Genomic DNA, 16,244 nt, shown 5'->3' on the forward strand with positions numbered 1-16,244 from the left:
GCCTGAAATTTAAAGTGAAACTCGGTGGATGGTGAGTGCCATGGGAATCAGAGCAAGCCGGAGGTTTGCATGGATCCCCTTAGGGTTAGAGCTGCCGAGTTTCATACGGTGCTAGAAAAAAAAAATACAGTGTCTCTGGAAAAAAAATCTGTCTGTGTCTTGAGGCAACTGCGGGCACCTCCAGCCAGCACCTGATTCACTAGCGAACAGTTACCTACGAGGCATTTCAGCTGGCAGACACTTGTCCTAGGCGCCGCAGGCCGTGAGGGCTGTTCTCGGTTTAATCTATTTTTAATGTGGCGCCTTATTCCAAACTGCTGAGTTCTCACATTCCCAAGCTGTCATGGTAATAGGATTGTGCAGTCTTATTGGCTAAAGTTTTCCACCCCAAGTGCCAAAAGTTAGGCTCCTAAATCCATATTCAAATTCCTAAATGAGGCTGATGAATCCCGCAGGAGTCAGTAGGAACTGGACGTGGTGCGCACCTTGGAAAATAACCCAGGCCATTAGATGCATGAGCAAAGCCTTGCTGTAGGCACCCAAGCTTTCAGATGTGGGACACCATATGAATTGACTGAGCCCAAACTACGAGGATGTATCCCCAAAGGTCAGAAAGGTTCAAGTGCAGGTTCTGTGTTCAGCCCTGCTGTGCCTGTTGTGAGATGAAACTTTACAGCTGGTGACTGTGTGAGCTGTTTTGAAGGGGCAGGCTTAAAAGCAACCCATCTCCTTCCTAGTGCGCTGGTCTTTTTTTCCCGATTGGCTGTGAGTGTCAATGTGAAGGAGGGAGGTGAGGTTAAACAAGTGGGAATTTTGTCAGAGATTTGGAAATGGAGTGCGTTCAAAATCGTGGCAAATAGCAGAGAGCAACAGCGTGCCTATCCCTTTCATTGGCTTCCTGTCTGTGCTACTTCCATACCCGTGATCTAACGCTGCATATTTTTACTCTGCTACCTTCTTCTGCTATTCTATTTGTAGCACCCTGCTAGACTTGTTTCCAAGCCAATCCAAAATTCTTCTGAAACTCCCCGTGCTAACAGCAACGTGAAAGCAGAACTCTGCAGTGGCTGCAGCAGCTATGCTGGGGGTTTAGCTTTAGTGGAGTGGTGGTGGTCACTTCAGCCCTCCAAGTTAGATTGAAAATGGAAATGCCATCTGCCAAGAGAAACAGCTTACAAAAATTGCATTACGTTGCTTGTTTTTCATGACAGGCCTGAAAATATGTTACATGGAATTACCGGCCAACACTTGAAACGTGTTCTTTTATTGCTTTGTTTTGTGTGGAAGGCTTGTTTGCTTGTTGTTGGTATTGAAAGATAACACATAAGGCTGCAAAAGTACAATGCATTTTCATCCAGAATTTATTTATTACACTTTAATGCAGAATTTATTTATTACACTTTAAAGAGGGTTTTACTGCAGTATGAAAATATCAAGTCATTTTTTCTCCCATTTTCTACAAAGGGGGAAGAAGCAGTTTTCAGTGTCCTGTCCCACTGTCTCAAAGGTAAAAGCTTTGAGAAGTCAAAACCAGTTCCCACAGAACATTGCCATTCACTAGCCAAAGGACCCACAAAGCTTCAGCAAACCACATCCGTTCACCCAAAGAGCACAGATGGAGTGGCAGACCCTTGTTCTGGTCATGGCCCTTGGGCACCCCATCATCGAGCCCTCAGGGAGGTGCTAAGTGGCTGCTGGCCCACGGATGCCAGGCTCAGTGCAGGGCACGGTGCTATGAACAGCAGGTGCGGCGCTGTCTCACCATAAAGCCAGACCCTAAAACCAAAAGCAGAGCTGATGTACTCAGGCTTCCTAAGCACAAAGCATGTTTGATATCCAAAGGTCAGCCTGAAAATATGGGTGTTTCTGATTTTTTTTTCCCACTCTTGCCTCCCTTGCCATTCCATCAGAGCATAGAAACCCCACTCAGGGCTTCATGCTTGAGTCCTCTGAGGACTCCAAGCCCAGAGTCTTCTCCCCAGGGGTAGTGCCAGCAATACCACTGAAGTGAGAGAGCAGTGCTCCTTCCTTCTGGCTGGTGTCTGTCTTCTAAGTCACTGTCTTTTATTTTAGAGCATTCGCTGAGGAAGTGGGAGACCTGGGTTCAATGCGTTCCTCAATCTGCGAGCGCTTGTCTCTCACTTCCCATGAGAGTGTCTAACTGCCAGCCGATCAGCTATTCCGGGTGAAGCTCTTCAGAGTGAAACCTGCATGAAACCTCCACTAAACGGATGTTTGCTCTCTTCGTCCTGCTGGTGGTGGGCAGCTCCTGGGTTAGAGTTAAACAATTGGAGCTCTGTGCTAAGAGGAGCCTCAGGATGCATTTGGCTTGCTTGGAGCTGGTTTGCAAGACCTCCACCTCGGGGCTCAGGAAAGGGGTGTCTGTGTCTCTGTATGCCCATGGAGGCCGGTGTAAAATGCAGCTACTTGGAGATGCTGTTCTGGGCAGGTGTGCCAGCAGAAAATGTGAATGTGAGCCAAGGAGAGACCACAGAGTGCAGGTGGCTGAGAGACAGGGTCCTCTGTGAATCTGGACTTCAGTGCCTGAGCTCAGTTAAGTTTAAAAGCCAAGTCTGGTTTTAAGCACTCAGGGCGTTTATTGGTGGCAGCTCCTTAAAGCTCAGCTCTGCATTTGGATCCCCCCTGGGCACAGACCCTGGCAGATCAGCCAGGATCTCTGCCGCTGCTTCGATAAACATTTCCAGGGTTTATTAAATGTGCTTGATGACGTTCTTTTGTGGAGACAGTAATTTGACAGTCATCACGTGAGAAACTCAGGATTTGCCATCTGGCCTGGCAGGACTTTTTTCTTCTCACCATTAATTAAACTGACGTTATTGCAAACTTTTATTGTGGTGGTTATGATTTGGCCTGCGATAACGCTGGGGCTAGTACTGAGGCATGCAAAGTGCCTTCCACTCGCGTGACGTTAGCAGGAGGTGCAGCTGAGCACCTCACTGGACTCCAGTGTCAGCTCCAATAACAAAGTTTCTGAGCCGATTCCTGTGAGTCCTACTCAGGCACCTTCCCCTGGAGCGGGTTCTTCTGGTTCTGAGGGGATTGTTTCACAAGTGGGAAGACGTAGCTGGGGGGAGGAAGGGGGCAGCTGCTCAGCTGCAGTGGTGGTGTACAACGTGCCCTGACAGGAGAGCTCACTCACCACAGCTTTGCCCTGCTTGGTGAGGCCGTGGCCATTAATGGGAAAGTGGATTGGCAGCAACAGATTTTTAGAGCACAGTGCAAAAAGAGAGGAGGGCAGCGCAGTAGGACTAATGCTGAAGTCATCTGCACAAAGCCGGTACATCATGCTGGTAGCTGGTGTGAGGAAGAAAGACATTAAGCTTTTCTGGTGATGGGACATGAGGTGGCTGTATTCTGTCTGGGGTGGATCACACAGAATCACAGAATTTCTAGGTTGGAAGAGACCTCAAGATCATTGAGTCCAACCTCTGACCTAACGCTAACAGCCCCACTAAACCATATCCCTAAGCTCTACATCTAAACGTCTTTTAAAGACTTCCAGGGATGGTGACTCCACCACCTCCCTGGGCAGCCTGTTCCAGTGTCTAACAACCCTTTCAGTAAAGAAGTTCTTCCTAACATCTAACCTAAAACTCCCCTGGCGCAACTTAAGCCCATTCCCCCTCGTCCTGTCACCAGGCACGTGGGAGAACAGGCCAACCCGCACCTCACTACAGCCTCCTTTAAGGTATCTGTAGAGAGATGTGTGTGGTATCCAGCATCCTAGCCCATTTCTAATCCCTGTTCAGATCCAGCTCCAGCTCCTGGGATGGCAGAGCTTCTCCATTCTTCCTTCACTAGTCTCCAAACTGTGACTTTGCGAGTGTGCCAAGACCAGTAGGTTTGAAGAAAATGGAGGGCTGTGAGGTTTGTGAGACGGCGTCCCCAGCACTAACTCTTGCCATTTTTTCCCTGTCAGAACCTTGAATGTTCAATGGCTCAGAGATAACTCAGCAGCTTCAAGGGATTCAATAATATTTGTTTTTGCCCAAATCCCTCGAAGTCTGAGGGAATGGAGACAGAATCAGTTTGAGATGAAGAGCCAAGACAAGTAAATCATCCTTGTGTCTGGGTGAGCTCTCATTTGAAGAGGCCACAGATGGCAGGGATGTTCATGAATCAGCACTTTCACAGACCTCTGCCCATTCAGAGAGCAGTGTGTGTAAACAAACATGAAAACGGCACGGAGCCACAGAGCTTTCCAGATCCTTCCTGTTCCCTCTGCACCGCTGAGGGGGCTGTCCTGGGAGCAACCACAGTGGAGAGGGCTGCCACACTGGTCCCAGGCTGGTCACCCTACACCCCGTGCTTTGGCTATGTGAAAGCCAGAGGCTGGGGTGATGGCCTGGGGCTGTCCCCTGTTCACCCCACAGCACACCCAGGTGTGCTCTTCAGGCAGGGAGGCAGCTGCTGACTGGCAGGCACTCAGGGTTTATCTGAAATGGAGGTAAGGAAGGGTGAGGCGAGGACACGAGCTGTTGCACCACTGCACAGCTGCAGGTGACGAACAGCTCCTGTGCATTTGAGCTCCATGAGGTGGGCCTGCCCCTGGTGTGATCCTGCTCTTTGATGCCCGTGTTGGGTCCACGTGCCCATGAGCCCAGGGCTTCAGAACCCTCCTCCAGCTCCTGCTGATGTGAAGCAGGGAGATTCTTCCTGCACCTGTTTGGTGTTTGTTAAATGTTACACCAGGAGAAGGCAACACCAGAGGGCTGTGCCGAGAACCCCCCTTTGCTGGAGTTGTGTTGTGTGTTCTAGGACCCGCTGGATAAGAGGTTCCCAAGAGCCACAGTGTCACTTCCATGCCTGCCCAAATGTCGGCCTGGGGAGTGCTGCTCCTGAAGGGTGACATGTAAGTGACGAGGACTGGCCAAGCCAGTAAGTGTGCCTAAATTGTTTGTGAGACTGTTATAGACAATCTCTCTGGGCTGAAACACAGTCCAAATCTTCAAAGCACTGTGTGGGATGGCAGCTGTGGGACTCCTATTAAAGTTACTAGGCATCACACAACCAAAAACTCCTGTGACACCAGTGTGTTTCTGCTGGGAAATAGCTGCTGCTGAGGCTGCTGAGACAAAGGAACGTGGAGGAAAATGGACTCCACCAACTTGCTCCCCAAGAGCAATACCTCACTAGATTTCAACCCTAGGGCTTGTGCGTTTCTTGTAATAATAGTGGATATCAGGAATAGTGGATAATAGGTATAACAGAGGATATCACCAGAGATGTGCAGAACATTTGAGACATTGGGACCTATTGTCAGCAAATGAGATGCTTCAAATTCATTGCAAAGTTGGAGAACATCTAACTCTGTAAAGAAGTTGATGGAGTTAAATGAAGGGAATTGAGTGAATATGATGAAGTCAGAGCATCAGGTTGTCATCCATGTTCCCAGAGAAGGTTCTCAGAGAAAGCCGTCACAAAGCATTACCCTGAAAAGTAACTGCCTCCTACAGTGATAAATAGTCAAGAAAGCAGCTAAACATAAAAAACGTAGTCACCAAATGACTACAAGTTGATAAGCTTGAAAGCCTGGATTTTTCTTTAGGAAGGTTCAAGAAAAGCAAAATCTTTTTTGTTACTTTTTTGAGGGTTTCCTGTGATGGTGTCCAAACTGTAGTGGGGTTGTCTTAACCAGCTTTGACTGTCAGTGGTAGAAGGCAGCAGCTGAGAAAAAGCAGCCTGCTGACAAAGCTCAGAAAGTGTGAAGTGTCATATGGCACCGGGATTAGAGAGGGGTAGAAGAGTTTGGGATGGAAATGAGCAGTACAGAGCAATGAAGTGCTTGAGGGAAAACCTGCTTTAGTGAGTGAGCACAGCCACAGGGCAAAAAGTTGCCCACCAGGCAAATACCAGTGATCATATCATAGGCAGGGAAATGGAGTCAGGCTGGTCACAGTGCTTTTTGCAACTCTTAGAAGACACTGATGGATGAAGACTCAGGGAAGAGAAGCTTCCTTTTTCTTACTGTTTTGACATCTTTCAGGCTTTAACATGAACTAACTACCATTATCCTAATTTTACAGATGGGGACAGACGGGTTACGTGACATGCTCAGGATCACATGAGCAGTCTGTGTCAAGAGTGAGAAACTGCACCTGGATCTCTCAGTTGTGAGGCTGCTGCTCTGGCACCGCGTCATCCTGACTGCAAACACAACACCGGGATTGACTTTGCCTATGTCCTTCCTATGGCTACCAATGGTAAGGTTTTTGAACAAATCAAAGAAAGCAAAAATAGTCACTCCTCCAATTTGTATGTCCAATCCTATCTAGGCAGTGGCATAATGTACCCTAGAGGAGTCTGTAATTAATACAACTAATTACCCCTTGCTGCAAAGACTTTGAGACATCACTGGTTAAGAATCTAGATGAAACTTTCACCTTGTTTACAGAGTTCTTTATGTTGTGTGATTCAGAGTGGATTGGGGTGATATCTGCAGGAAAAATTAACTTATAACCAAGATGAATACTGCAAACTCCTTGGTGCCATTGACATGACTTGGCCACCACTGGAGCTTTAATACACCTAGAGAGAAGTCAGGTAAAAATTAGACTGGAGAAGTAGTCATCAGCTATTGCAGAAGGGTTCATTGTGTTTGTCAGCATTCATCTCCACCACTCCAAAAGGTTTAATACATGTATAACAGCTGACAAAGGAATGGGTATCAGTAGTCTGTTGACACAAGAGCACATGTGGCTTCTAGGCATGTTCTTGGTTTTCAGCTACACCAAAGATCATCAGGATTGTTATTTTCCAAAGAGCCCAGGAGACCATTGTTCCCAATGCACAGCACACCTGGGGCGCGTCCCACTCTAAGCAGGGCAGCTACTGAAAGCCCAGCCCTCAGTGGAAGGACCTATCCTTTTGACTCCAGTTCCCAAACCTACTACTGACTTATGCTGCTCCAGATATGTGCTGTGGGCTGCTGCTTTTAACCTGGCAGTGTTGCCAGAGGCACTGGGCACCTGGCATTTCATGACACCTAAGAAACACCCATTAATTGAAACTCATCAGGCAAACAGCCACTTCTGCTTGCTGTGGCTCTGTTTTTAGCTCTTCAGCTCTGAAGTAAGGCTGACAATTTTTGCTGGTTTCTCAGACCTCCTATTGAGTTTTGCTAATTAATATTTTTGAACTACTTAGCTGTTCTCAAGTCTATGGTGATCCAGAGAATTATTATTACTGCTGGTATTATTAAGACTAATAATACTGCTAATAACCTTAGTAAGCCTGGCAAAATTCAATTTGACTAAAATTCTTGCCACAAATGAAAAAAAAAAAAACTAACTTCAGTGCTTCAGTGATGTGAGGGGGTACGTGACTCAGTTACCAGTACCTGCTGTTTACAAGGGGCAGGAAGAGTATATTTGCTCAAATGAAAAAGGTCAAGGCAGAGGCCCATTTGCTGTTTGTTAATAAGTAATCTGAAGTACAACACAGCTTTACTGTAACAAATCGGCCTAGCTTAGCTGTCCTTCCATCACCATTATTTCCAACACAATTCTTGACTAAAATGCCAGTTCAAAAATAATCCACATTCTCATAGATTATTTTCAACATCTCCAAAGCCACGCAGAGGATTTGTAGCTGGGGATCCACAGCAACAATAACATCAAAAAACCTCTTCCATATTTTTGCCAGTGCTTGTCTCAGGACACTGTTGGCAGCAAAGGCTGAAATGTCAGATAGAGCATTATTTAACTCCTCAGAAATTCTCCTGTAGACTTAGTCAGACCCATGCATCTTCCCTGAGGAAGTGTGCCAGTCCAGAGCCGTGGTGTAGCTAGCCTGCGTACAGCCAGCCCCCTAAGTTACTGATGTAACTTACAAATCCACCTACGTCATCTCTGCACCTGGCCCACAGTCAACAGTTAAAATTCAAACATGGACGTTAGAGAATATCTTTCTTCCAAGTATTGAGCATACGTGCACTTCATGCATTGCAACCCCTGCCCTGTCATTGTCTTTTGCCAGAAAGATGGTCATTGTCCAAGCAACAGTTGTCTTTAGTCACCCAGCAGTATTTTGGAAAAGGGCTGGAATAACGATGAGCCTTTGTGGTTCATCTATTGGCTGCAGGTAGGATTCATTAGAAAAGGTTTTCTTATTAATGAGACAAAGCAATACTTGTGCCAGCTGCCAGCTAACCACAGATTCTCTTCTGTAACCCTTAATGTTCATGTACTTCAACTGTACTGGCCTGGGGCACTTCAGATGTCACACATCTGTTCCTTAAAATAGGGATTGTGAGGTACACCATGCCAGAGCAGACGCAGCCCTAGCACAGAGCGTGGCACTCTCAGCAGGCACCCCAGCATGGGTTTGTGAGGGTGTTTTGCCATATGCACAAGTATTTCTTGGAGGAAGGTAGCTACACACACATGCATGAGGTCACCTTTGGAAAGAGAAACCATGTGGATAGCAAACTGTGATTTCTAGCTTCCTGAAATGCAATTTCAAGAGGCAATGATCCTTTAACAAGTCAACAACCTAGTCCTGACTGCCTGTTAACTGAGGGGGAGGGAATGAGCTCGGTGAGGGAAGATTTCCCCTGCAGAACAGGTCACATTTGGCTGTGAGCGCAGAGCATCTTTCTGGTGCCAGAGCCTTACTAAAGTCTCCCAGAGCTCTGTAGTCCTCGAGGCCACCAGAGCCTGCCACCACCCAGGGCAGCAGCATGCGAGTGATGAGAAGTAGGAATGGCTTTCTGCAGCTGCCCCTCTGGCATCACACAGAAGACAGTGAGGCTGAGCAGCAGATGTGCAGGTGAAGAGAACTCACAGCAGACAGGGAAGAACATGCATGGCAGCAATTGCAGGGTCTTTGTGGTGGGATGGAAAGAGGATTCTTGCAACTGAGTGTTCACACACGTCAGGAGACAGTGTTAGTGGCTCCTAGCTGCCAGGAGCGGAGTGCTTTGGATGCCCTGGAGCCCTCTTGTTGTCTGGGGGAAGCTGGCATGGCTGGCGCTGCCCTGTGTGTCTGTACCTGCACAATTGGCTGCAGCTGGGTGGTTGGCAAGCAGTGCAGTTCACAGAGATCCTTGAATTGATCTGATGTGCACAGGATGTTTATCCCAGAACACCTGGGATTGTGGTGGAACTGATGCCCAGTTCTATGAAATTTGGGCTGATTTCATCTGGGATCTGGACAAATACCTTCTAGCTAAAGTGAGGCTAAGAGGAGGGTAGCATGAGGTCCTAGATCCCATGCCACCATGGTGCTCTGAAGGAGCATGTGGCTGTGCCATACGTCACACGTCCTGGCAGGGAGAGTAATAAGCATTGCTAGCTGGCAGCCTTGGCAGAATGGTGATGCCACATGAAAATGCACGTGTTCATTACTCATGAGATACACATTTGCTGCCCATCCCCACCTTTTCGCAGTATTATACACCCAGGGTGGTGGAGCTTTCTGTGCCTGTCCCTGGATGTTGTGCTATTTCCTTTTCCTGCACTTTGTCCTGGGTAATGTCTGTTGTAGTGAGTTGCAGGAGCCTTTAAAAACACTGATACATTTTGCTCTTCCTCCAAAGTCCAGTGAGCTTTTACTTCTTCCCCTTGCAGCAATGGGAAAACAGGGGTTCCTGGATGTCAGGTGATTCTCCTGAAGCAGTGAGACTAGCTAGAAAATGCTAAGTATTCTCCAAACCTACTCCTGAGCGTTAGTCATCACCCCCACGTCACCCCTCAATGGCATCATGACAGCCAACTTGTGGATTATGCAGTCGTTCATGGGAACATGAGAAGCATGTACTGAAAAGCAAACCCAGTGCCGCAAACAGCACCGTGGAGACGCACACCCTGTTCTAACCAGTAGCCACGATACTGGGAAAATGTGCAGGTGGTTTCAGAAACTCGTAGGTAGTCTATTATCACAGAGAAGGGGGGGAAAAAAAACTTAGGGAGGTTTCCCCTATGACCATCTGTTAATTTTCTCCTGAAGCCACTATTGATTTTCTCATGCTAATGCCCTGCACACACTGCTGTGAATCAGAGCACTGCACTGCTGTTACTGGACCATGCAAGCTTCCCCGACTGGAATTAGCATGCTGGCATGCTTCCTCGGTTTGTACCTCAGTGCTTCATTTGCCTGGCAGTCATCAGCCTTGGAGACAAGTCTTCTGCTTTCCCGCAGATCCTGGGCTTTGCTGCACCTCAGCTTGTGACAGAGGTGGGCTTCCTTTTTCTACTCACCTGCCTCCTTCCATATAGTTTCTGTAGCCCGTCCTATTGTAACAGAGGCCTTGCTCAGACACCTAGCTGTGCTTCAGCCCGAGATCACGCTACTATTTTGTGCTACCTTAGGGATCAAGTGCTAAGACTGCTCATTGTCTGCAGTCCCCTTTGCACTTATATTTTGACCACTGCATGGACACGTGCAACACAATAAAAATAACCACCCACCTTGGTGACAACAAATGTCAGCCTTTTGTACGTGCCTTGCTGTATCCATAGCCCCTGTAGCTAATGGTGGTCTTGGGAATGGACCCACCAGGAACTAGCTCTGTGCTTCTGCCTTGTGCCAAGCTGTGGATGACATGGGTTTGTTGGGGCAGCAGCTGTACGGCCTTACAGCGTGGTTGCCAGCTGCCCCTGCTTTGGGCTGGAAGTCCCTGATGTTGCCTATGATGGTGAATGCAGTGAAACTCCAAAGGTGAGCTATGGGGCAGTGATGGTGGGAACCTAGTGGGGTTAGCTTGGGCTGGAATACACAGTTCAGAAGAGCTTTCCCAGCTTTCTCTTTCTTTTTACAATCTTCTGAGATACCAGAAGAAGGTGTTGGAAGGCAGATCATGGCTTGGGGGCAATACAAACAGCTTTGCTCTTTATCCTGGCACCTGAGAGCATTTATTATAAGTGACTCGGGCTGTGGCTTCATCCTGATGTGTTGTGTGTGTACTGGGAGTGCTCAGTGGTTTCCAGAGGAACTTACTGAGCGTTGCAGCAAATGGGGAAACTCACCAAGGAACAGTTGCTGCAGTAAGTGAAACTTTGAAACAACTTTTGCTTTTCATTTGTGAGCAAAATACGGCATTTTTAAAGCATTTTTATTTATTTGTTTCAGAGCAGAATTATCAATTTCTACCATTGCAAATATAAATTTGTGCAGTGAAAACAGAAAGCAACCAGCTCAAGTTGCAAACTGTCATGGATTTGGTCCCGATGGAAACTGGTGTAGTTGAATGTTTCCTCAAAAAAACGTCATAATTTGTGCATTTTTATGGTAAATAATTCTGGAAGAAAAAAATGTTTCTAATATCTATGAGCAATGCAAACAGATGCTGAAAGTGTTTTGCTATTTACTGGTTGTCTAAATACAATTTTTCCCTTTTTTAGAAGAAACAAAAAGGCTTTTCCCTCCTCCCACAAATGAAGAGACGAATGCACCACTGCGTGTCACGCAGAGAGCCGTAACAGGGAAGGATTTAGTGTGGTGCTGGGGTAGGATGTTGCTTCTGTAGAAATAGAAGCAATACAGAATTTTCCAATGGCTTTCCCCCTTTAGTGGATGCTAATTCACGAAACTCCTCATTTTATGGACCAAGACCTGAGTGCCCAGCCTGAGTAACTATGTGGTGTAGCCATTTGCAAATGCAATTATAAATTTTTGAAGTTATACCCAAGAGCAGTTTGATATCTCAGTATTAAGCTCTGTGCTTCTTGATTGGTAGTGCCCACCTGCTGACTGCAGAGCCAGTACTCTGCACCGTGTGCCCAAAGCAAGCCTGGAATTTCCTTGCGAGGTCCGAAACCTTCAGCATCGTGATCAGAGAGACTAATAGGGGGATTTTAAGGCTTTAAGTCTGCAGTGACCCAGTCCAGTGGATCCTTTTGAAGGTGAGTACAGACAGCCTTTCTGTCACAGCACACCTGTTTAAGCTGAAACACTTATTACCATCAGCCAGGAAGTGACAAACAGGGTCACTGTTCTCCTCAGGGTCATTGTTCCCATCTTCCACCTCTTGCAGAGCACCCAAACCACAAGGCAGTGAGCTAAACACTGCTCATCTGCCCTCCGCTGAGGATCTGCTGCTCTACAGCACGGCACTGTTGAATCATTGGGCCAGAAAGCAAGTGCACGCGAGGGAGCGTGGCTGTCTTTCCTACCAGTTTGAGTATTCACATGGGAGTTTGAGAATCTGGTCTCTACTCCCAGGACTGTTTATGCATTTTACATGAAACAGTCACCAGGTAACATATAATCCCTGATCAAAGCCCTCAGGGGCTTTAGGCAAAGCAACGCCCAGTTTCTGGATCTTCATCAGAGTTAGGTGTGAAATGGGCTGAGCTGCTTGGTCCTGTCAAGACTGGGGCAGTTCTGGGCATGCAAAAAGGTGGAACTCTAGATAGCTGAGGAACTTGGGAGTATTAAAAAAAGTTGGAGATTGAAAGGGCCAGATAGTGGCAAGGACCTAGAAGCTACAGCAGGACGTATATGCTGGCATTTCAAACCAACGTGCAGATTTAGGGTACAACCTCCGGTGCTTCAGTAGTGAAGTCTTCTTACAGGGAAATAATTGTTCTCACAGATTCCTGAAGTGGAAACTTCTTTACATAACAATTTTATGTCTTGTTTTTTGTTTCTTTTGTTTGTTTGTTTTTTTTTAATGTCCCATTCCAGTCACTTCATTTGCTTGGATTTCTTTCTACTAGGCAGCATGTGCTGAGCTGCACAATGGTGGCTGCCGTATGAATAGCTTGTTATTCTTACCAAGCGTGACAACTGCTGTAGCAAAATCAAGAGCAACCTGCTCTAATGTAAACTGATTTCAGATTGCCTCCGGCAGTCCCAGCTACCTCATCTAACCTCTTTTTTTTGCCAGTCATTTTTTCTTTCTTTCCTTTCCTTTTTTTTTTTTTTTTCTTCTGCTGAAGACACACCCTATGCTTTCTTACAAGGTGTTTTATCATGCTGGCTTTTGTACCACTGTCCCCAACATGCAGAGTGTCTCTGGTATTATCCTTGGTACTTTGCACAGCCATTTGGTTTCTCTACCTGATGCAGAATCCGGTTGCCAGCCTGCCCCAGGGTTGAGCTCTGCCGTTGCTGACGGTTGTACCCAAGAATACCTGGCTACAAAACACCACAGATGTGTGCCCAGCTCTTGATGGGGCTGTTGTATCTTTGATACCCCACCTGCATTTTGGAGAGTGCTATAGGGCTTGATAAATGCAGACAAAGTCTTATTCAGAGTGACAGCAGTGTCAAGTGGGCAGCAGTTGTGCTGGTAAGGGAGAGGAGAACATGGAGGGTGGGTTTGGGGCAGGCAGTATTGCTGGAGAAGCAGTCTGATTTGCCAATCACAGCTGCCAGATCGGTGTGTATGATGGGTGTGATATAAATTACTACCTATAAATAAATACCACAACAGCATTTTAATGAGGTGTTTTCTAGTAGCACTTGTCCAGGCTGGTTGTGTTATGCTAAGGCTGGAGAAGTATCTCCAAGCAAGCATCTTGGCTAAACCTTCATAAACACGGTCTCACCCAAGATCTAACTATGATTTGTTTGGATAAGAGGTTTTGCTTGTTTGTTTCTGGACATACTTTCAAATACATATGGGTTTTTGCCTTTATTTACTTATTTATTGCTTCTTGGCCCAGGTTTTGTGTTGGTGTCATAGACCCTAACTGGTGCAGAGACAAGGGCTAAATCTGGTGCCTTTGCCGAGCATTCATTGTTGTTCTGACAAAAAGTTGCAGAATGGCTGGGTCATCTGTGTTTTTTGGGTGGGAATTTGGGGCTGTGACTCACAGGACTGGCCTGTGTTACCCCTTACACACCGTCCCATCTCAGGAAGCAGTGTCCTTAGCTTCTCGTGGTGTGCCAGCAGACCTGGTGGTGCCGCCCGTGCTGTTGGTAGCTGTGCTCTCACAGATCCACACCCCACATCTGCACTGTGGTTCGCTAAGAGCCAGAAACCAGTCCTGAGGACTTTTCACAGCAGCTAGCAATTTTTAATGAGCCTTTGGCAGCCTGGGCTGCTGAACAGATGGCTGCAGATAAATGTGCACATATACACTGTTTATCTGTCCTGCTCTATAGGGTCCCCTCACAGTGTTGTATCGGATCCTGTAAGGTTGCCCCCTGCATACCTGAGTGCACACACTGCTTCATACAGCTGTGCTAGGGTAGATGTGAGTCTGAAGATCGGTCATGGTTTTCTATGAGAACCAAACAGATCCTGGTAGGAGGCAAATACTGAGGCTGGGGTTGCATTTGGAAGCTGTATCTCAGGCATGGCTTTTACAACATTTTAGTACAAAACAATAGTTTCATCAGAAAGCCTCTCAAATGCTAAATTGTCACCGCAAGAATGTACGAGTGCTGCATATATCCAAAATAAAGTCAAGAAATAGACTTGCTCATGAACTAAGGAGTTTTTGCAACTTTGATGCTTGTACATTAAAGGCAGGACCTCTTTTCTGCTCAGGTTGAAGATCTGAGAGAGAAAGTTCAGTTCTTTGATCCTTAAAGATAAAATCTCTGAAGTGAAGTCTCTTTACTGTCTGGACTTGTGATGCATACACCAAATTCATTCATATTATAAATAAGTAATAACTGGCAGGTGATGCTATGGAGATAACAGCTTCATTCTTTTCGAGGAATCATTAACTCCAGCCAGGTCTCCCAGATCAACAGCTATTAAAAAAAAAAATAATAATAATTTTGATGGTTGGAGGGGACATCTGGAGGGCTACACTCCAACCTGACTAACTTCTATATGAGCTTAGGTTGCTCAGGGCTTTGTCATTACATTTTGGATATCTCCAAGGATGGGGATTTCACAAATCTCTCCCAGCACCTGTTTCACTGCATGCCTATTCTCATTTTGAAAAATTTCTTCTATTCTATTCAATGGAATTTCTCCTGCTACAACTTGTGGCCATTGCCCTTGTGCTGCATGCTGCTGATGAGAGTCTGGTTCCATTATCTGCATGCAGCCCAGGGTGCAGTTGGCCATCATTACTCACAGGCACGCTGCTGACTCATGGTCAGCACTTTGTCCACCAGGACCCCAGTCCTCTGTTCAGTGAGCTCAGTGTTAGGCACAAACATGCCGAGGATGCATTCGCCCTATCATCCAGGTTGCTGATCAAGACTGGCCCTAGTGTTGTCCCCCGAGGAATGCCATTTGTTAATGCCAATTAGAAGTCTAGTTGTTGACCATTGTTGCCTTTTGACCTTCATAGTCCAGCCGTGTGCTTTTTCCAGCCGTGCTGTGGTCTGTCCCTCCAGTCCATACCACCCGTTTGGTAAGTGTGGGAGACAATGTTACAGGTCATACTAAAGCCAAAGTAAGTGACATCCACTGCTTCCTCAACCTTGTCCATCCAGCTCATAATCACAGCACAGAAGACAACCAGGTTGGCCAGGTACAATTTGAGCTTAGTAAATTCACGTTGCCTGTTCTTAGTCCCTGTCTTGTCTTTCTTCTATCTGGAAGTGGATTTTACGTGGACTTGCTCTGTAATATTCCCAGGAAATGTGCCGATACTTTACAACTGACATCTTTTTATTTGCTAATGCTTTGAGTAATGCCTTTCAGAAGAAGCCAGGTGATTACATGTGTGGGGTTTGTGAGTCCTCCAGCATGAGCTGTGTTGGTTGAAGGAATTTTTGGTAGAGAGTGGCTGAGCAGGTCAAACTCAGAAGCAAGCTAACCAGGACACTCCTGCTGGGAATCCCTTTCTTCCCAGCCTAGCCACCAAGGATGACCTGCCTACCATTGTTGTCATGGCTTTTGTGTTACCACAGGGCAGGAATCCTAAAGAGAGAAAATGATAAAAGAGGAGGAATGAGGCTACCAGACCAACAGACAGTGGAGTATGATATTGTCAGAGCTGGCACCAGGAAAGGCTTTGACTAGTTTGAGTAGGAGGAAGAAATAAGGAAGAAGAAGGGGTAAGGTTATCTGCATGGAGTGCTAGGTACAGGCATGGTCGTTTCTAGAGAGCATGAGTAGTTCAGTCAACAGGAGGGGTCAGGCACTTGCCAAAACACACATTAACACAATGGCATATAGTAGGTTGAATTCACAGAAGGCGGTTGAGTTTCACTAGGTAAGACATTGGCAAAGCAGTTGGCCTGGTCTGGCCCCACAGTCAGACCTGGTGGATTTCCAACCATTTTCTTTCTTACTTTCTATAGTCACACTATTGTACTTCAGGCCTCTGTGAATTAATCTGCCATGCCCTCAGAAGCTCTCTTTTGCT

The 16,244-nt window shown here is 46.6% G+C and overlaps 1 long non-coding RNA gene across 6 annotated transcripts in view; it reads left to right on the forward strand.

Moving 5' to 3' along the window:
- The window catches only part of LOC137862093 (uncharacterized), a 52,928-nt gene that overhangs the window by 27,969 nt on the left and 8,715 nt on the right, over nt 1–16,244 (forward strand). For all 6 annotated transcript variants that reach the window (XR_011100056.1, XR_011100060.1, XR_011100055.1 and 3 more), the window contains exons 5-6: nt 6,048–6,224; nt 11,699–11,864. This is a non-coding gene — a long non-coding RNA (uncharacterized lncRNA). The remainder of the gene's footprint in view (nt 1–6,047; nt 6,225–11,698; nt 11,865–16,244) is intronic.

The sequence above is a fragment of the Anas acuta genome, chromosome 10 (genome assembly GCF_963932015.1).
Source record: "Anas acuta chromosome 10, bAnaAcu1.1, whole genome shotgun sequence".
In the NCBI taxonomy this organism is placed as follows: Eukaryota; Metazoa; Chordata; class Aves; order Anseriformes; family Anatidae; genus Anas; species Anas acuta.